Genomic DNA, 22,880 nt, shown 5'->3' with positions numbered 1-22,880 from the left:
TATCACTGAGGTATAAGTGTTTACTTTGTGTTTAACTAGAGATCAGAACATATTATTGAGGTATAAGTGTCTACTTTGTGTTTAACTAGAGATCTATACATATCACTGAGGTATAAATCTGTTCATATCACCAAGGTATAAGTGTCTACTTTGTGTTAGGGGCCTCGGTGGCCGAGTGGTCTAAGTAGTTACTACTGTAATCACTAGCCAGTCAACACTGAGGTTGTGAGTTCGAACCCCGCTAGTGCGGGTGCACTCGACTCCAATCTTAATTGACTAGGATTGTCAGTTTTCCAATCGAAGGTCGGTGGTTTTCTCCTGGCACTCCGGCTGCCTCCACCAATAAAAACTGGCCGCCACGATATAGCCCAATAGCGGTTCTTAAAAGTGGCGTTAAAACACCAAAAATCAAAATCAAATCTACTTTTTGTTAAACTAGAAATCTGTACATATTACTGAGGTATGAGTGCTTTCTTAGTGTGTAACTAGAAATATATAGAGGTATGAGTGTCTACTTTGTGTTTAACTAGAGATCTGAACATATCACTGAGGTATAAGTGTTTACTTTGTGTTTAACTAGAGATCTGTACATATCACTGAGGTATTAGTGTTTACTTTGTGTTTAACTAGAGATCAGAACATATTATTGAGGTATAAGTGTCTACTTTGTGTTTAACTAGAGATCTATACATATCACTGAGGTATAAATCTGTTCATATCTCCAAGGTATAAGTGTCTACTTTGTGTTAGGGGCCTCGGTGGCCGAGTGGTCTAAGTAGTTACTACTGTAATCACTAGCCAGTCAACACTGAGGTTGTGAGTTCGAACCCCGCTAGTGCGGGTGCACTCGACTCCAATCTTAATTGACTAGGATTGTCAGTTTTCCAATCGAAGGTCGGTGGTTTTCTCCGGGCACTCCGGCTTCCTCCACCAATAAAACTGTCCGCCACGATATAGCCCAATAGCGGTTCTTAAAAGTGGCGTTAAAACACCAAAAATCTAAATCATATCTACTTTGTGTTTAACTGAAAATCTGTACATATCAATGAGGTATGAGTGCTTTCTTAGTGTTTAACTAGAAATATATAGAGGTATGAGTGTCTACTTTGTGTTTAACTAGAGATCTGAACATATCACTGAGGTATAAGTGTTTACTTTGTGTTTAACTAGAGATCTGTACATATCACTGAGTTATGAGTGTCTACTTTGTGTTTACCTAGAGATATGTACATATCACTGAGGTATAAGTGTCTACTTTGTGTTTAACTAGAGATCTGTACGTATACATATCACTGAGGTATAAGAGTTTACTTTGTGTTTAACTAGAGATCTGTACATATCACTGAGGTATAAGTGTCTACTTTGTGTTTAACTAGAGATCTGTACATATCACTGCGATATAAGTGTTTTCTTTGTGTTTAACAAGAGGTCTATACATATCACTGAGGTATAAGTGTTTACTTTGTGTTTAACAAGAGGTCTATACATATCACTGAGGTATAACTGTCTACTTTGTGTTTAACTAGAGATCTGAACATATCACTGAGGTATAAGTGTTTACTTTGTGTTTAACTAGAGATCTGTACATATCACTGAGTTATGAGTGTCTACTTTGTGTTTAACAAGAGATCTGTACATATCACTGAGGTATAAGTGTCTACTTTGTGTTTAACTAGAGATCTGTACATATCACTAGGTATGAGTGTCTTCATTGTTGCCTTAAAACTAGTTTAGTTTTCAGCCTGTGTCATATAGAAAATTGACCGCAGGGTAATTTTTCTAAAGCGGGAAATTGTACCTCACATGGAAAAATTAAACCCCCTCTGTATGGAAAATTGAACCCCCTTGTTTATTTAATCAAAAAACTAATTAGAACATAACATAATGGTATAAGTTGTTTTAAAATGCTGCTATAACTTGATATTCTGATCGGGGGGGTTCAATTTTCCATGGCTAAGTAAAAATGGTTAAACATTTCTAATATGTTTATTCATACCAAGTATTTATTAGTGCATTATTACTATATAACATAGCTTGAACAGCTATGACAATTTTAAAATCTGAGGTCTATTAGGGGGGGGGGGGGGCAGTTTCCCTGGTAGGAGGTAAAAATGTTTAAAAATATTTTCAAACATGTTTTATTCCAACCAAGTACTTATTAATGCATTATAACTATATAACATAGCTGGAATAAATATAAATTTGAAAATCTGAGGTCTATAGAGGGGGGTTCAGTTTTCCATGGAAGAGCGTTCAAATAATCATGGCTGAGTACAAATGTTTAAAAATATTTTCTAAAATTAATAAGTACTTGGTAGGAATAAAACATGTTAGAAAATATTTCTTTTAACATTTTTACTCAGCCATGGAAAATTGAACCCTTTAATTTCCATTGAAAACTGAACCCCCCACCCTATAGACTTCAGATTTTCAAATTGTCGTAGCTATTCCAGGTTTGTTACATTGTAATAATGCATTAATAAGTAATTGGTAGGAATAAAACATGTTAGAAAATATTTTTAAACATTTATACTCATGGAAAATTGAACCCCCTACCATAAAAACTGAACCCCTCCTAAAGACCTCAGATTTTCAAATTGTCATATAAATAGTAATAAATTGTTAAATAGTAATAATGCATTAATAAGTACTTGGTTTGAATAATACATATTAAAAAATATTTTTAAATTTTTGTATTCAGCTATGGAAAATTGAACCCCCCTCTTTAGACCTCAGATTTTCAAATTGTGATAGCTATTCAAACTACTTTATAGAGTTATAATGCTTAACCTAATGTACATTTGACATTCATTTAAAGGATATACAGGGGGTTCAATTTTCCATATGGGATTTTAACCCCAGACTAAGGTTCAATTTTCCATTGACCCCGGGTTCAAATTTCAGGGGGTTCAATTTTCCATATGACACTGGTCCAATAAATGGGGAATGTGTCCATGGAACACTAATGATGCCCCCGCTTGCATAAAACGTTATAAAAAGACATAAATCAAGAACAGTAAAAGTGACGCTACACAAATTTGTACCTGATTTGTGTTTTGTAGTAATAAGCATTGTGTATAAGTTTCATAACATTTGGTTGAGGCAAACTTAAGTTAGAAAACGGAAACGAAAAATAAGGCAATTTTTCCATTTGTAAAGGAGCATAACTGTAGAACGGTAAAAGTGACGTCACCAATATTCAAACTTGATCTGTGTTTTGTGGTAATAAGCATTATGTGTAAAATTCATAACATTTGGTTGAATCAAACTAAATTTAGAGAACGGGAACCAATTTTGTGATGTACGGACGTACGAACGTACAGACGGACAAGAGTAAAACTTAATGCCCCCTCCGCCACGGCGGGGGCATAACAATTATTTTGTAATATTTTACCATTTCTTTTAAGGCTATGGCCTGTTATCTATTTCTTGAATGAATAGATATACCTCTTTTTACACTGCACGGAGTGGGATACGAAAAAGTTAAATGAAAACTGTGTTAATTCGATTGGCTTATCCAGCATCATGAGACCATATTACTACTTTTCCATTTGCTATTTATTAGGTCATTGATAACTTCCAAAGGTTAAGACAATGTACATTTCGTCCATGGTAACAGACATATGTGATTTCTTCAATAATCATGTTAATATACAAAACACTCACACATTTCAGCTTGAAATCTTCTCTGACAATTTTTATTACATTGTAAAGTGTAATGAAAGTTCTAAAAGGTCTGATGTTAATGTTTGACGCCGGAACAGGACATATGGCCTCATGCTGGTATGTGCAAAAGACTAGATTAATGATTCGTCGAATTTTTAATTCAACACAATGAGAGTGTTGGCCCCAAGAGGATCAGGTTTAACAACTCGTGATAATAACTCTTGTTATCTAATTTAAATAGTAATAATTAACTCTCCAAAGGCTTGTTTATTATTAAATTGAAATTAAATAACTCAAGTTGATATCAAGTGATATCCAATTCTCACTCGTTATGAAACCTATAATTATTGCTGTGATTTTAGTACTGAATATGTTATATCCCGTCCCCTTTTCCCCAAATGTGACCTACCGGACTAGATTTATCACCGAATTTTTACTAACATAAGCAAAGGATGTTGAGCAGATCTGCTTACCCTTTCGTAGCACCTGAGATCAGCCCCCGGTTTTTGGTGGGGCTCGTGTTGCTCAGTCTTTAGTTTTCTATGTTGTGTTTTGTGTACTGTTGCTTGTTTTTTTGTCTTTTTCTTGTGGTCCCTTTGGTATCTTTCGCCCTTTCTTTTAGACTTTACACTGCATTTAAATGATTTGACACAATATTTCTATGCCCCGGTTACCATAGTAGGGGGGCGTTATGTTTTCCAGTCTGTATCTCTGTCTGTCCTTCTGTCCCATATAGAGTTTCAAATTCAAGATTCACAGAACATGGAAATTAGATAGGTTAAAGTTTTGGTTTAGCAGTTTGTAGTCACATCAACTTGAAATTTAGTATGCATGTTCATTTTAAAGTGAATTGTAAATATTTAATTTATATTCCAAATAAGGGTTTTGACCAAAACTTCATGGTTCACTGCAAAATGTGACAGTGTAGACAGGGCCTGATGTTCTATGGAAACATATCCTTGTTTTAAATATTTTTGATGAAATAATAGATAAAAGAAGAAAAGAGAGAAAATTAAGAGGTTTTTTTACCACAAAGTCCGACAGTTCAGGACATCAGACCTAATCAAATCAATCCCTGCGACCTTTAGGGTTCATGTTGCTTAGTCTTTATTTTTCTATCTCTTGTTTTATATACTGTTGTTTGTCTTTTGGTAATTCTTTTTATGCCATGACGTTGTCATTTTGTCATCGACTTATGAGTTTGGTTTTATCCGCCTCTCTTTTAATTATCTTTTTTGTAAAATGTTTATAATTTATTTTGGTCTTATTGAAGTTTACCCAAATATCTTTTTAAATCAGGTTTCAATCTTTATTCTAAAAGGCTGCAAAAGTATGAAAATCTATAATTATACATCAAGGAACATTATGTTTCAAAATGTCTATCAAAATCCTTCAAACATATTTTAAGTATGTTTTAGCTCCAACCCAATTTATTGCTTATATCTAAAATGTTTATTTTCATGTTAATAAAAGGCAAACATATCAGAAACAAGACCAACATTTGTTATACGGAAATATCTAATAGCTATTTAGCTTGAATTCTCTTAGGTTAATATTCTTTACTTATGCATATATACATTATTTCATAATAACTTTATTGATATTATCTTTAAATAAATAGCAAACCTTGATTTCTGTAAGCTTTGAAAAGCACCCTGACTTTTGATGGTTTGTGACATGATAAAATTTATTTACCTGATCTGTCTTTGTAACCTGTGACTTAATATTTCTACATTAATATGTCTATGCACTACATTCTTCAAAGAACTTAAATCAACACTAATCTGTCTGTGTGGTGTGGATGATTTGGTTGGTGATTTATCGGAGCTGATGTTGCAAACACTTGTATGATCTAAGTCTTTTTCTGCCCTCTGGTTATTGATATGTTGTCTATCTATAAAATATAAAACAAGGATTTGTGCCCATAGGATACCATCCCCTTTAAAATTATCACATCAGTGCACTAAAAAAAATCAATCAATTTCTAAACGTTTTCACCATAGTGTACATGTGGACTAAGTTTCAAGTTGATGTGACAACAACTATAAGGTAATATAAGTTGTAAACTCTCACACCACATTCTTCATGAGCCTGCCAGCAGCCTGTTATTCTGAGGGTGGTTGTTTGACATCATTTCTTTTTATCATAAACAATGATAAATCAGGCTTTTGATTTTCTCTTTTGAATTGTTTCACATTTCGTGATCCCTGAGGTCTTATATACTATAATATACAGTATGTGTTTTGCTCATTGTTGAGGGTTGTATACTGACCTGTACTTCTTCATATTAATAATCTTTGGTCTCTGGTGAATATTTGTCTCAATGGCCAACATACCACATCTCCTTATCTTTATATTGCATTTAATGACATTTCTATTATTAATATTTGAAGGTATTATGATTATATACATAGTAAAACACATAGAGCAACCCTTTAAAAATACTTTGTTTGATGTTGCCTACCCATGCCTTGTAGGGTTGGGTAGGTAGGTAGAGATTTTTTTGCCAACAATATGAGTTACATGTTTTAGACAAGAAAACATTTTTACAGCAGGCAAATATCTTTAAAAAAAACATTGAAATGATTTCTTATAAAATTTTTCGTGTAGGCTGCTTTTAAGGTGGGTAGGCAGGCAACATCAAACAATCAAAATTTTATTGTTGGTCTAGCCCGGTTTCAATTTCCTTCTTTTCAGTCTGTAAGGTGCTATCTGCAATCAAAAGAGTGTGGCATCAACACCTTGTTAATCATATTCATAGAATAATGACAAATTGTATGCAAAGTGCTTATATAAAAAGTGTTAACACTATTCAAACTTAAATTAAAAGGACGCTGTTTCTTTTAAAATTTTCGAAGGAGATACATTTTTGTACTGAAGCAACAATAAAGGAGTAGGGTCATGTAGGACCAAATTTGACCCTAAAAATTTGAATTTGTAATAGTATCTTATTTAAATTCAAATGTATCTATGATCTAGTGGATATAGAAATTCAATGTATATGCATATCTAAATAAACTAACGTTTTTGTGTTTGTTATTGACCCCAAAATCAAAATAGGCATATTCCCGTTCCCTAAATATTCTATTTATATAAGTTTCATTCCAATCAAGTAAGGAAAATCTAAATAACAATCCTGAATTTTGAATTTTTTTATTCCAAAATTAACATTGACCTTGACCTCTGAACTGTTGACCCCAAAATCAATAAGAATTTCCTCCTTTCATATAGCTTCAATATGTATAAGTTTAAATTTAATCAAGTAAGGGAAACTCACATTTCCATCAGGAAATCATTTTGGTTTTTTTTTCATTTTCGAAAACAGTGATCTTGACCTTTGATCTATTGAACAATAAAACAATAGGCTTCTGTTCGTTCCCTTTATCTTCCATCTGTAAAAGTTTTATTTCAATCAAGAGAGGGATACTCAAGTTATAATCCTAAACCATTTGTTTTCTGATACACACAATCTAATCTCCAGAATGTTTTTAGGGAGAAGTAAAAAATTAAATAAGTCCTTTTTTTTTAAAAAAAGATATGGACAGATGGAGAAAAAAAACAGGCTTTTTCTTGATCATGAAGAAGCTTTTATCCAAGTTTTCTAAAAAAAAATCATGAAGTTTTGTCAAAGTGACTGTGGTTTAAAAACTGTATCTTAAGATTAACTGCAAAATATTTAAGTCCCTTTCTATATAGAACCACTAATTCAGGTCTGGTCTGAAAGAACATATAAGAAAGTGGTTAATATTTTAAACAAAATAGTTCCTTGTCATAGCTGTAGCTTTGTCAATAAGTAAAATGTTTGGGTAAGTTTAGTATGAAATGAAAGCTTAAAGACTTTGACTCACTGTAGAACCCTTGATGAAAGCTTGTTATAATAATAAAAAACTAGACAAAGTGATGCCGCCGCACTCCACTCTAAAGTAAATGTATTATAACAAAGTCAATGTAGGACTTTCTTTGAGATATTATTGTGTCTCGGAGACACAAATGATGTCCCTGCAGATGCTAAGTGCTATTTTAAAGTACACAAAGTTGAGCATGGGAGCACATAGGTCTATGGTTCACTGTAGGAGGAGTTATCCGGAAACACTATGAGCCTCTTATGCAAGTATATACTCCAAAAATGAAAAAGTTCAATTATCTCCCAAAAGTACAAATATTAATAAAAATCAAAACCCTATCCACATGCACACCTTCAATATATGTACAAACAGCCAGTAAAGTGTTAACTTCCTAGCATTCAAATTGTAGGAGAAGTTATCTGGAATAGCTATGCACCTCTTATGCAAGTACATTTTCCACAAATGACAAAGTTCAACTATCTCCTAAAAGAGCAAATATTAATAAAAATCAAAACCCTGACCGCATGCATATCTTTAATATACGTACAAACAGCCAACAAAGTGAAAACTTCCTAGCATTCAAACTGTAGGAGGATTTATGTCGAATAACTATACACCCATTATGGGACGGACGGACGGACGGAAGGACGGAAGGACGGACGAACAGGGGTAAAACAATATGCCCCCCAACTTTTAGTTGCGGGGGCATAAAAGTATGAAATTAGGAAAGGAGGGAATATGTGCCCTGTTGTTCAGATCAGAAGTACCTGTTATTGTGAGCTCTAAAAGAGGGACGAAAGATACCAGAGGGACAGTCAAACTCATAGAACGAAAACAAACTGACAACGCCATGGCCAAAAATAAAAAGGCAAACAGACAAATAATATTACAGATGACACAAAGACTAAGCAACACGAACCCCATTAAAACTTGGAGTGATCTCAGGTGCTCCGGAAGGGTAAGCAGATCCTGCTCCCCATGTGGCACCCGTCGTGTTACTTATGTTATTACAAATCCGGTAAATAGTCTAATTCGGTAAGTCACATTCGTGAAAAGAGAGGGTATTGTAGTTACGACATAAGGAACATATCCGATACTACTATACAATTAAAGGAATATTGAATTTTTCAACACAAGTCAGTATAAGGTATAGTTTTGACATAAAATGACTGTCACTTTATCTGAACTTAAGACAAAATAGCTATGACTGCTTGAAATTGCATAATTTAATGTAGAAAGCAATGGAGTTATGAATTATTGGTTTTATTCCTTAATCAGTAAAATACTGTAACAGAAAATTGAAAAAAAAACAGTGTTCAAAAACTTTGCTCTGGATGTTTTCTCTTGACCATTAAAGAGATTTTTTCCAAGTTTCCTATTACATGAAGGATTGACAGAGTCATTGATGTCTAAAAAATACTTTACCACTGACTGAACCTAGAGTGAGGTCTATCGGGGTATAATAATTCAGTACATACGTTTATTGACCTAAAAATCACTCTTCTGCTGGAAGGATCAATTTGAAATATCTTCAAGTATATCTAAAACAAATCATATTACAACTTCATAGTGTTCTCACCAAAAAATCACAAGCAATCACTCGGTTTCACTCCAGTGAAACTTTGTTTCATCCTAGTAATATACTTGACTCAATCAAAAGTGATGCTTTATTGAGTCATCTTGTGTCAACTGTAATGTAACTTACTGCTTTGAACATGCTTTTCTGGAATATCTTGATTTTTTCTGATATTTCTATTTATACAATTATAATTTGTGTTCTCAAAGAGATTTCTGTTGACTCTAATGACCAGGTCATTGATGTTGTTGTTGTTATCATCAGACTCTTTTAACACAACAGTGCGTCCAGATCTTGATGCTATAAATAGACATATTTAGATTTCATTGTATGATTTACACTATGACTTTGCAAAATACAGTGAAAGTAACTTTTTAATAGAAAGCTATTCTAGTTTCCTTCTTAAAATAACTCACATTTGCTTACAGATGTATATAAAATAAGAAGATACATGTGGTATGATTGCCAATGAGACAACTTTCCATCATATAACAGAGATGTTAGCAACTACAGCTAGGTCACTGTACAGCCTTCAACAATAAGCAAAACCAATACCCAAAAAAAAGCTATAAATGGCCTCGACATGAAAATATGTAAAATAATTCAAACAAGAAAACCAACGACCTGATTTATGTTATTTAATCTTAAACTTACTTTTTTTTTAAGTTTTTGCATTTAGCTATGTATTTTAATAAAAATAAAATTCATTAGTTAGGAACATTGTTTCTTCTTAAATCTTGCATTGGATGAATTCAAGAAATACTATATATATCCATTGTAGTTTTAGTTAACCAAACAATTCACGAAAAAATGATAACTTCTGAATACCACGACCACAAAAGTTATTGTGTCTTACAGTGGTTTTCCCCATGTTTATTTCTGGAATGAAATTTGTCCGATGAATAATATAAAAGCGAACAGTTACAGTAATAACCATTCTTAAAACTTGTCTGTAAAATTCAAATGTTAACATGGGAAAGTTTAATTTAAGTTATCTTTACCTTAGAATATGCGAGTTTAACCTAGGCTTAACTTTACCTTAGAATATACGAGTTCCACTTAGGCTTATTTTTACCTAAGAATATACGAGTTCCACCTAGGCTTATCTTTATCTTAGAATATGAGAGTTCCACATAGGCTTATCTTTACCTTAGAATATAAGAGTTCCACCTAGGCTTATCTTTATCTTAGAATATGAGAGTTCCACTTAGGCTTATCTTTACCTTAGAATATAAGAGTTCCACCTAGGCTTATCTTTACCTTAGAATATGAGAGTTCCACCTAGACTTACCGTTACCTTAGAATATGAGAGTTCCACCTAGGCTTATCTTCAGCTTAGAATATGGGAGTTCAACCTAGGCTTATCTCTACCTTAGAATATGAGAGTTCCACCTTGGCTTATCTTTACCTTAGAATATGAGAGTTAACGTTCCACCTAGGCTTATCTTTACCTTAGAATATACGAGTTCCACCTAGGCTTATCTTTACCTTAAAATATACCAGTTCCACCTAGGTTTATCTTTACCTTAGAATATGAGAGTTTCACCCAGGCTTAATTTTACCTTAGAATATGAGAGTTCCACCTAGGCTTATCCTTACCTTAGAATATGAGAGTTCCACCTAGGCTTATCTTTACCTCAGAATATGAGAGTTCCACCTAGGCTTATCTTTACCTTAGAATATGAGAGTTCCACCTAGGCTTATCTTTACCTAAGAATATGATAGTTCCATCTAGGCTTATCTATACTTTAGAATATGAGAATTCCACCTAGGCTTATCTTTACCTTAGAATATGAGAGTTCTACCTAGGCTTATCTTTACCTTAGAATATGAGAGTTCTACCTAGGCTTATCTTTACCTTTGCAATGCTTAGAATATGAGAGTTCCACCTTGGCTTATCTTTACCTTAGAATATGAGAGTTCCACCTAGGCTTATCTTTACCTTAGAATATGCGAGTTCCACCTAGGCTATTAGGATTTAGTGTTAATTGATATATACTTTTTTATTTTCAAAGACAAGGGCTAAGAAAGTAGCCTAATCATACTTTCTCCTTTAATAATCTAAGGGTTTAAACTAAAACTATAGCTGAAGGCTTGACTTCTAACCAGGCATACGGTAGTATCCTATAGTTGGTCTTTTTTGTCGCTTTCTTTCTTTACATTCCATTTTCTGTAATATAAAAACGGGTTATAGACAACACATTTTTTATTTGTATCAGAATTGCATTTGATTTCCCTCCTGTTATCCACAGAAAAAAAATCATGAGGTGTCTAATCCACACCCCCTTTATCTTCCCCTGGAATAGACCTATGACAAACTGCCTTGCCACATTCTTTGTGTGCCTGTCTCAAGTCAGGAGCCAGTAGTTCAGTGGTTGTCCTTGGTTCTTGTCATATTTGTTTTTTGTAAATTGTTTTGTTATAAATTAGGCCGTTAGTTTTCTCAATTGAATTGTTTCATATATTTATTTTTAGACTCTATCATCTATGCCATCTAATTAACCTTTGAGATTGCCTTGAAGAATAATGATGGATAATGACCCCAAATATACATAAATATAAATATACAGACAAGCACATGTAATCTCATAATGAGAGTTTTCTGGATCTGTTTGATTTCATGTCATAGATAATATAAAATATGTAAATCATGAAAATCCTTGTTTATACCTAGTGTATTAGAATATTTTTTGTTGGTCGTATCAGTCAACATAATGGTTAATCCTGGTGGCTCCCTTGTTTCATTTTTCAATGTATTAGTGTAAAGTAAAATATTGTCCTATGAATTATTGTCCCCAAGACAATATTTCATGACCATGTATCATGAAGTATGGTCCTCATCTATGAACAAATGTCCGGAGAAGGACAAATTTTCATGTGAAATTTTGTCTGTATAATGACAATATTTCACAGATGAATACTATGAAATTTTGTCCTGTTAAAGGGATGTTATATTTTGTGTGTATTGAGACAATATTTCATAGACAGATTGTCTTGAAATTTTGTCTCATGAAGGGGGAGGTTATATAATTGTCAACATTTGTCATGTTGGATAATGATATATTATTTGACTGATAATAACAAATAAACACAAATTAATATTTCAGTTACATTGTACTCCTGTACCTCCAAAACACTGTCGCAAAAATTTTAGTCAATCTAGTATTTACGAATACTGTTAGCACATTCAAATTTGAACATAAATGAGTGATTTTCAGTACATTACTTACATTTATACAGTATAATGTAGTACAATGTAACATACATTAGACAATTCTTTAATCTATAATTAACCATTTATAAAGTATCTATGCAAATTTGAAATTAGCTTATGATAAAATAAATATTAGTTTGAAACATAAAATACTTACTTTACAAAATAATTTCAGTTATAAATCTAAAAATGTGCATGCTGCATTCTTGTGTCATGGACAGAATTTCACAATGAAATAATGTCATAAGAGACAGTATTTCATAGTGAAATATTGTCATGGACAGAATTTCGTAGTGAAATATTGTCATGGACAGAATTTCATAGTGAAATATTGTCATGGACAGAATTTCATAGTGAAATATTGTCAAGAAGGAGGTGAAAAAATTTCATAGTCAAGGACACTATTTCATAATGAAATATTGTCCTGGACAGTATTTCATTAGTTCAAATAATAATGACTTCTTTTAAAAAGGCTATTCGATTTTTTTTTTGGCGTCACAGCAAAATAATGAAATAGCCTATCAAGACATCATAATTATTTGGACTACATTTAATTACCAAAGAATGATTAGAAAAATGTAATTATGTGAATATTTCATTTGAAGATTTTGAGTTTAAATATATATTTGAAAATTTTAACATAATTCTATGTGATTAAAAAAATAGATCAATCTATGAAAATCAATCAAAAAGTTGCAGATAAAATTTGTTTTACTCATGGGAAAACATTTATTGCCTCTAGATTCTCACGTGTATTTCCTGAAAATGTATTCACGCTATTTTAATCTTGACACCTTCCTACACTCAACAGATCTGGACTAGATTGGGGAGCCCTAATTGGTACTGCAAGTGAAATGGTGTTCGATCCTGTACATCAAACTAACCATTAACGAAGGACATGAAGTATCACGTATCTAGTCCAAGTGAGTTACAAGTTACCCTATTAAAAAACCAATTAATTTTATTAAACATTCAAACTTCAACTGAGGTAAACAGGCTGAGCCCTGGTCAGTTCAAAAAGTTTTACAAGGATTTGGTTTTAACTGGGCAAACTTTTTCAGTAAAACAGATAAAAATATTTTCGCATGAAAAACAGCACATCTGTGTCATAACTGAAGTGTTCCGTTTTTCAAATTACGCATCTATAAGCCTACTGGTATGTTTAGATTAACGAATGTTTACATAATGCTACCAAAGTTGTATGCATCCAGACTCAAAATGTGAAATACGTCACCGTTTCGTGTACATCATGGAGGGTCGTGTCAAAACACGATTCTGAGGGTACAGTTATAAGTGTTTGTTTATTTTTTTGTTTTTTGTTGCGGTTTTATTTTTAGTTTAGTCTGTCTAAGGTTAAGTTTTGTTTTAGTTTTTGTTTGTTTTTTTTTTTGTTTTGTTTTTTTTTTTTTTTTGGAAAAAGGGGATGATATTCCCAATAAGGAACTCTTACCACAATTTTATATAATTAACTGACAAAAATAATGGAAATTAGCAAATATTTAATTGTTTTAATGGATAAATATTGTTTTCTGTGTGAATTCTTACATATACATATATGTATCCTGCGAGAAAAGAGTGTTGGAAAACTTCCACTTCCTTCACACGAGAAGTAAATATAAAAAAGAAATTAAACCATTAAGCCCATCATTGGATGTTTACATATCTCTTAAAATGACTTGCAACAATTTTTCAGTCATTGCCTCAATTATTTTTTTTTCAAATGTTGAGTTAAAAATCCAGCACGTTTTCGCCGAAAACCTGACATGATCGATTTGATACATTTTTTTATGTTTTCCCCTCAACATACAGCTGCAGTTTAAATTAAAAAAAAAAAAAAAAAAAACCTGATCACTACGATCAATCATTATTTCCATCTGAGATTAGAACAGTTTGCCATCATCAGTACCATCGACCAAGACAGTTGAGGGATCATTCAAAGCTGCCTTGTGGGAATGCTCTGAAATAAACTAGGCAACATCATGATGTACATAGTTTAAAATGTAAAATATTTTTGCGAACGTTTTAAATGCATGTTTATAGCCAAGAGGAAACTTTCTAAAAGAGGGGCGAAAGATACCAGAGGGACAGTCTAAGTTGACCGACTGTGACTGCGCAAAATTGCAGAACCAATTATATATTCAAAATTTAAATTCCGTTCCTAACAAAAACATAGAACAATAAAAAAAAAAACATCGTCTAGATATCCGAATTGATATGGGCACAAAACGTGGTTTGGTTAACCGGTTTCAGTTGGCAACAAACTCCAATATGCATATCCACACTATATGTCGAAAAAGAATAATCTACCACAAGAACTGATTTATAAAGCCAGAGACATATACACTGTGTAGCATCACCACCGGATATAGGTAGCCTTCGAAGAGTTATAAAAGCAAATGTGAAGACAAGTATAAGGTCAAATACTTCTTGTTTTCATTGTATTCGACGTTTTGCTGACAAATAAAGTCCTAATAATATTGCTTCTATTCAGGGCTGATTATGATCCTTAATTGGCTTTCTCTCTATATATCAAATCGTCAGAATCGGATAGGGGGTACCTGTTCATGAAAGATGTGACGAGTTCAAACTTGATAAAAACACATTTATCCTTCAATTATTCCTTTTACGTTTTCGTAGACCTAAGGTATGTCATATTTCTGCTTGAACTACACAGTTTTTTCGAAATAAACTATTGCATGTTTACACAGAGGAATTCATGCAAATAAAGCGGATAAATTGTACAGCGAATAGTAGTGTTTTCTGTATGGGGATTAGAATAGATTCTTTTTACTATCAATGTTTCTTTGCTTCGGGGGTACCTATATCTAGTGGTGATGCTACTCAGTGATATATTTACAAGCTGTATTATATGACCGTATATGTCTCTGGTCTAGCTAACAAAAGGATAGCCCCTTATTAACATAAACAAGGCAATAAAAGACGACACGTACTGAAAAAATACAAAATGTGCTCGCTGCAACATAAAACTAGCTTAAATAGCCACAACTGTGGTTGAATACTTCCGCTCAAGTACATAGGATGACCAATCAGCATTCTTGCCACGGTGCGTGGGTTCCAGATAATCAAAAGCAAATATCAATTATTCCACATGGCTTTTCAAAAGTATATTTTATACAAAATACAATAAGTTTTGTATCTTAAATGTATAACTAGAAACAAATAATGAGAAAATATTTGATTGATTGGTTATTGATTTTTGGTGTTTAACGCCTTTTTTATTAGTTGACTGTGGCGGTTAGTTTTTATTGGTGAGGGAAGACTGAGTGTCCGGAGGAAAATTGACAATATTAGAGTCTAACGCACATACTACGCGCGGGGTTCGAACTCACAAACTCAGTGTTGACAGGCTAGTGATACAGTAGATGGACTGTAACTAATTAGACTACTCGGCCACATAGGTCCCTAGAAAATATTTGATCATCCTTTTATTTCTTTAATATCTTTTCTCTAAAGCTACTGATACAGGTTTATTAAATAAAACTTAATTGTAATAACAATAGGGGAGATTTTGCAATATTGTTATTTTATTTTATTTGTTAACTATACATGGAATGGGGACTACACTACCAGGGATTCACCTAGCGTTTACATGTACTTTTAATGCCACTACATATACAGAACTGATAAAAAATATAATCAATCAGTACATTTCTTACCCATATCTTTTCAGTACATTTAATTATATGTATATTTTCATAGATGTAGATTATATAGACGAGTAGGACGTCGGCCACAGGCACTTGTTTCCATCCATGGGAAGATCCACTATCAACGTATATTTACGTACGTTGATGGTGGATCTTCCCATGGATAGAAACAAGTGCCTTTGACGCCGGCAGAAGATTGTCAACAATACATTTGCATGATTTTGTTGTTGATTTAACTTCACAAACAAAATTCAGGGCATATGAATTAATGAAATAAAAATGGCAACTCATACAAATGCTTAATTGTCGATGAAGTCAACGGAAGCCTGCAATGAGAACGGGTTAATCTTTTGCTGACGACAACTTCAAAATCTACTCATTTTAATGACAACTTATGAACTGAGAACTGTCAATAGATCACAGAAACTGGAGATTTTAGGTAAAGAATTACAACTTAAAATAAAGAAGTTCATATTTCATTTGGGTTGTATGGTATGGTGATCATGAAGTTGAATATGGTGTTCAAACTTAGGGCATTTTTAGTTTTATACTGCATTGTACTATACTTTAGGGGACCCTGTAAGGGTAAGGGTTCTTTTATGGTTATGGTAAGTTTAGGGTCACGGTCAGGGTTAGTTTAGTTTTTAAGGGACAACTATTTGATAATTCGCAGGGGGGGATTTTTTGAAGGATAGAACTATACATTTTGATCTGTTGCTTCGCATGCTTAATTATTACTGCAGCAAAGTTTCATTTTTACTGTGTACACAATTCATTCCTGTACTTTGAGTTGCAGACAATTAATTTTCCTCCTGTCTTGGGCAAAATCATTTCTTTCAGCTCTTACCAAAAGGGAGGGGGGATCTTCCTATATGAAGGTATACCCAGAGCTTTAGCATGTATGGGTAACTTTTTTTTAATAACATATATATCAATGGGTTGCAAATTCTAGGAGGTAACATATGAAAGGGTAGAAATGTATGTGTCAATCGATCAGACGTGTTCATCTTCTGTTAAGTCCTTAAGTGTCTGTAATATCTCGTAGATGATATTATGAATCACGGATTGTTTTATATAGATGATATAAATTACAAAAGCTAGCTAGCACTTGTTACCATGGTTACAGACGATGGCTAGGGGTCTATAGTGTGCACAGCATATAAAAATATCATTTAGCAGATAGTAGAAATTGAAATTAATAAAGTAAACAACAAAAAAAGAAAATAAACTTTTTTGATTACCTGGCCCCAACTTATATAGACATCAAAGTTACACAGGTAAACAGGTTAACATATCATTGAGATAAGATGTCATGATAGCTGGGAAATATAATATATACATGGGTTTTGATTTTCTTATTAAGTATAAACATGATATATGAATGGGAAGGGATTTACACATAAATTTTTCAAACCCCAACCGGACGTCTGTACACAAATTTGTAGGTTGGGACACCTCCCCCCTTCCCCCCACCCCCCACCCCACCCCTGTGTACCAGCCAGGCCAGGATATGGACAACTTTATAATCCGTACACTTCTCCATATAATTTCTATGTCACAATTCATATGTTGTTATATCACAGTAAAAACTGATTGTCCGATGGCATCATTTATAATCGTTGTAATTCATTCATAAAAAACAACTCAAGATTGGTGTATTTATTTTCAAAATCTTATGTATAAATATTAGAAATAAATACATGAAAATAAAATAGCATAACAAACCAGGGGTGGGGGGTGTCTTTGGTTCTATGATATAAGATATAACATTAATTTTATAAGTATGAAATCCACACAATCGGACTAAAAATAATACAAATATACACTAAACAATACAAATGTGTATCAATTACAAAAATGAAAAATTGATTTAAAAAAAATCTTAGTTTGTTTGTTTTCTTTTTCTTCTTCAATACTTTTCTTAAACACTAGACAACATGCCTCTCCTCAAATTAACATTTTAAAAATTGTTAAGTTTAGAGCAGTAAATAGAAAAATGCTATGAAGGAACATAATTTTCACAAAAGTTAAAGAAAATCTGACTTTTGATTTTAAGCCCCTTTTGTTATGGTCAACTGTCAATATTTATGTATTGTATACATGTACATGCTTTGTACATTTGGCGAGCAGAGCAAGTGAAAAAAGATTGTACGTTTTCATTATTTTGGGTTAGAATACATATTTTCAAGTTTGATAAGTCAAGTTTATTTATTTCCAAAATAGGTGCCAGAATATTTATTTTCAAAATCTGCCAGCACCCCACCCCCTTTCAAAATCAATGGTTGTCCCCCTTACCACTATTTGAGATTTTGCTACACTTTACCTATTGACATAAATCTTTCACACATTGCTTTTGGTTTGTAACATTAAACATTTTCTCTAATAATATGACGGTTATATTTTAAGATCAGTCACATATCTACTTCTGTTTGCTGCTTACATGTACATATTTGAACACCATCTTATTTCTATGAAAAGTAATCACTAAAATCTCTGTTCATTCTGTCTTTAATATTGTTTTTTTTTCTTCAAAGGACATGAACGAAAAGGGACTTGTCTGGCATGAAGGTCCATCCACGGAAATGGTACTTTCTGGGAGTTCATGTACTTCAAATTTGGGCATGATAAAGAGAAATATATAAAATCATGAAAAAAAATGAATTTGACAATATATGAGCTGCGTCGGATAGTAATCGACCCTATGGAAATGAATATTAATACATCTGTTAACCTATTTTGGGTTGAAAAAATCTATATGCAAAGTCTGTAACTGTTTAAAGATTGAGTTGATACAAAACAGACTAAAATTCATCTTCTATTTCGTATTTGAATGCTCCAAAATCAATCAAAGTCTTTTGGGGAGGGATAAATCCTACTTTGTAAAGAATCACTCTGATTCAAACAAAAAATTCTCTGAAACTGACATTTTGAAGATGCTTGATTTCTTGATTGACAACATATTTGTTACGTTTTGAGGACGTGTTTTTCAACAGACTGTCGGAATTCCAATGGGAACCAATTGTGCCCCTCTTCTTGCTGACTTGTTTCTGTATTATTATGAGGCTGACTTCAAACAGGAACTTCTTAGGAAGAAAGATAAGAAGTTAGCAATATCCTTTAACTCTACGTTCCGCTATATAGATGATGTTCTCTCACTAAATAATACAAAATTTGGTGACTATGTTGAACGAATCTATCCCATCAACTAGAGATAAAGGATACTACAGATACAGTTAAGTCTGCCTCATATCTTGACCTACATCTAAAAATTGACAATGAGGGTCGGTTGAAAACAAAACCTTTCGACAAAAGAGATGATTTCAGCTTCCCAACTGTGAACTTTCCATTTCTCTGTAGCAACATTCCAGCAGCGCCTGCATACGGTGTATATATCTCCCAATTGATACGATATTCCCGGGCTTGTGTTTCCTATCATTATTTTCCTTGATAGAGGATTGCTGCTCACAAGGAAGCTATTAAAACAAGAGTTCCAAATGGTGAAGTTGGTCATCCCTTCGTAAATTTTACGGACGCCATCACGAGTTGGTTGACCGTTATGGAATAACCGTTTCACAGATGATATCGGATATGTTCCTTATGTCGTAACTACAATACCCTCCCTTTTCACGAATGTGACTTACCGAATTAGACTATTTACCGGATATATAATAACATAAGTAACACGACGGGTGCCACATGTGGAGCAGGATCTGCTTACCCTTCCGGAGCACCTGAGATCACCCCAAGTTTTTGGTGGGGTTCGTGTTGCTTAGTCTTTGGTTTTCTATGTTGTGTCATCTGTACTATTATTTGTCGGTTTGTCTTTTTATTTTTGGCCATGGCGTTGTCAGTTTGTTTTCGATCTATGAGTTTGACTGTCCTCTGGTATCTTTCGTCCCTCTTTTACATATACAAATGTACATGTAAACGTGCACTTGCCTTGTCAGGATTCTCACTAGGGAATTTTTAAAGGTGAGTCCACAGACTTAGCATTTTTGGCCTGTGCAAGGATGAGATTAACAAATTTTATTGCTTTATAATTTATCATTGCAATTTTCACGATAAAATGAAACAAGGAAATTATTTTAAAAGGTTAATATCAATTCAATCTTAATCTCACCCTTACGGAGACCAAAAATGCTAAGTATGTGAACTCACCTTTAAAATTCCTTAGTGAGAACCCTGATTGATAAGGTAGTATTTGATGATTACACATGTATTTAACAAAATTATACCCTGATTTTTATTTTTAGATTATAGCAATTGTATGAAGTATTCCAAGAGTCTGATGCGGTTAAGGCATTACAGGATTTTATCAATGAATCAATATCTTACAAGGATATACCATGCAAATTTATAAAGAAATCCATGGTTACCAATAATAGCAATTATATGCATGAGGGAACTTTTAAACAATACTACAATGTAACAGACATACAGTGGTGTATTCAAGAGATCAAAAGAACCTGGAATTAATTTATAATGCGTGTATAATTTTTTCAACCACAAGCTCATTCAGGATATTATACAATTCCAATTAAAACTATTGTATGAACATAACAGATAATGTTAAAGTCTTTAAATGGAAAATTTTGTTTAAAATGAAATAGAAAACATTGAAATAACAAGACTTTTTACAAATTTTGAGGTCATTCCATGGTGTTGGACATGCACAAAGTCTATGCATTAACCATTGTTGTAGCTCCATTAGAGGGGCTGTGTCTGTGCCCCTATCACCTCCAAATCCACCTATGAATCAGACAGCAACCCATCGACAAAAAAAACAAACGAGCATCAAAAGAGTAACATGCAGTCCATACACCATACATGTTACATGCTCTCAATTGTCAGGAGTCCATAATAGTTGTGAATAAGATAAATAAAAACTATATCAACATAGAATTTTCCAGATACAATGCAACTATTTTAATGCCCCTGTCGTAGCTCAGATCAAGTACGAATTTGAGTAGCGTCACTTATACAGTTCTTAAGTTATGTCCCTTTACAACGTTATATGCAAGCGGGGGGTATCATCTGTGTCCCATGGACACACTCCCCATTATTTTTTTTTAAAAACGAAGTTTTGACATGATACAACCAATGAGAAGTTTCCTAGCTTGGTATAGGCACTTGAATATTTGAGTAAACTATTTTTAGAAGATTAACTTATTAGAAGATTAACAAAACTTTCATGAAAGAATTAATATCTTTCATTTCTGTGTTTTGCAAGTAAGACTTTTTTCCATAGGCAATTTGTTTTTTCAAAATTTATCAACAATTATACCACTATCATCCAGCATTCGAGTCATCGATGTACATGACATTCTACGCCTGCGACATGTTAACATAAGGATAACAATTTTGCAGCGTAAACTATTTGCATTGAGCTTTATATTTTATATGGTAATTGACCTGGAAGCTTCATGCGTTGTGTACAGATGCCTTATATTACGAAGGTCTGTCATATGTCTGTTGACCTTGACCTCATTTTCATGGTTCAGCGACTGCTTGAAAATAAGTTATTTTTTTGTTATATGAATTTCTCACTTATTAGTAATAGGACCTAACCTGGGCCCCATTGCCAAGATCACTGGTAAAGGTTAAAGTTACATAATTAGGTCCATTTCTCAGATACTTTTAGCAGTAGGTCAACCATATTTGGTGTATGGAATGATTGTAAGGTACATACATGTCCGTCTGGTAGGTTTCATCAGACATTGACCTCATTTGCACAGTTCATTGGTCAATGTTAAGATTTTCTGATACTATAAGCAATAGGTCAACTATATTTGGTGTATGAAATGATTTTAAGGCATACATGTCTGTCTGGCAGGGTTCATCTGACATTGAACTCATTTTTTCATGGTTCATTGGTCAATATTTAATTTTCATGGTTTTCTCTGTTTCAGTATAATATAAGCAATAGCAAAACCATATTAGGTGTATGTAATGTTTGTCAGCTATAACGTAAAATTGAGAATGGAAATGGGAAATGTGTCAAAGAGACAACAACCCGACCAAAGAGCAGAAAACAGCCCAAGGCCACCAATGGGTCTTCAACACAGCGAGAAAATCCCGCACCCGGAGGCGGGCTTCAGCTGGCTCCTCAACAAAAATGTGTACTTCATTTGTGTAGTTCAATGAAAATGGACGTCACATTATACTCCAAAACATATAAATGAACTAAAATTAAAATACATACAAGACTAACAAAGGCCAGAGGCTCCTGATTTGGGTCAGGCGCAAAAATGCGGCGGGGTTAAACATGTTTTGTGAGATCTCAACCCTCCTCCTATACCTCTAGCCAATGTAGAATAAACAAACACACAGTAATACGCGCAGTAAAACTCAGTTTAAAAGAAGGCGAAGTCCGATGTCAGAATAGGTAACAAAAGAAACTAAGCAAAATGAAAATAATACATAAAGTAACAAAGGACTACTAGCAGTTACTGACATGCCAACTCCAGACCTCAATTGTCTTTCTGGCTTGGTTTATCTGACCTTGAACTCATTTTAATGGATCATTGATAATGTTAAGTTTATGTGACACAGTGAACTAAAACTTTATCCTTAGGACTATCAACATAAAATAATTCATGAATAGTAAAGCAGGAAAGACATTTGTTGTAATATTGCATCTTATATATATGTTGCATTTGGAGACATTTTTGGTCGGAATTTACAGGACTGACTAGTATTATTGAGGACCAAGAAATTTGAACAACAAGCAAAAAATATAGAATGGTAGTATGAACACATGATCAATACCAAAAAGAAGACATATCTTTATCTAAAATTTATATATTATAAAAGAGAGAAGGTATGGTACTAGATGAGCATTAACATTATCTTAAATATGTTCAGTCACTGTCAAATTCATGTGAAAGCTTGATTCGTCATAATTCCACATG

This window comes from Mytilus californianus, unplaced genomic scaffold (genome assembly GCF_021869535.1).
Source record: "Mytilus californianus isolate M0D057914Y unplaced genomic scaffold, xbMytCali1.0.p SCAF_7, whole genome shotgun sequence".
NCBI classification, from domain to species: domain Eukaryota; kingdom Metazoa; phylum Mollusca; class Bivalvia; order Mytilida; family Mytilidae; genus Mytilus; species Mytilus californianus.
The sequence above is the reverse complement of the archived record's forward strand: the minus strand, read 5'-3'. Positions refer to the sequence as shown.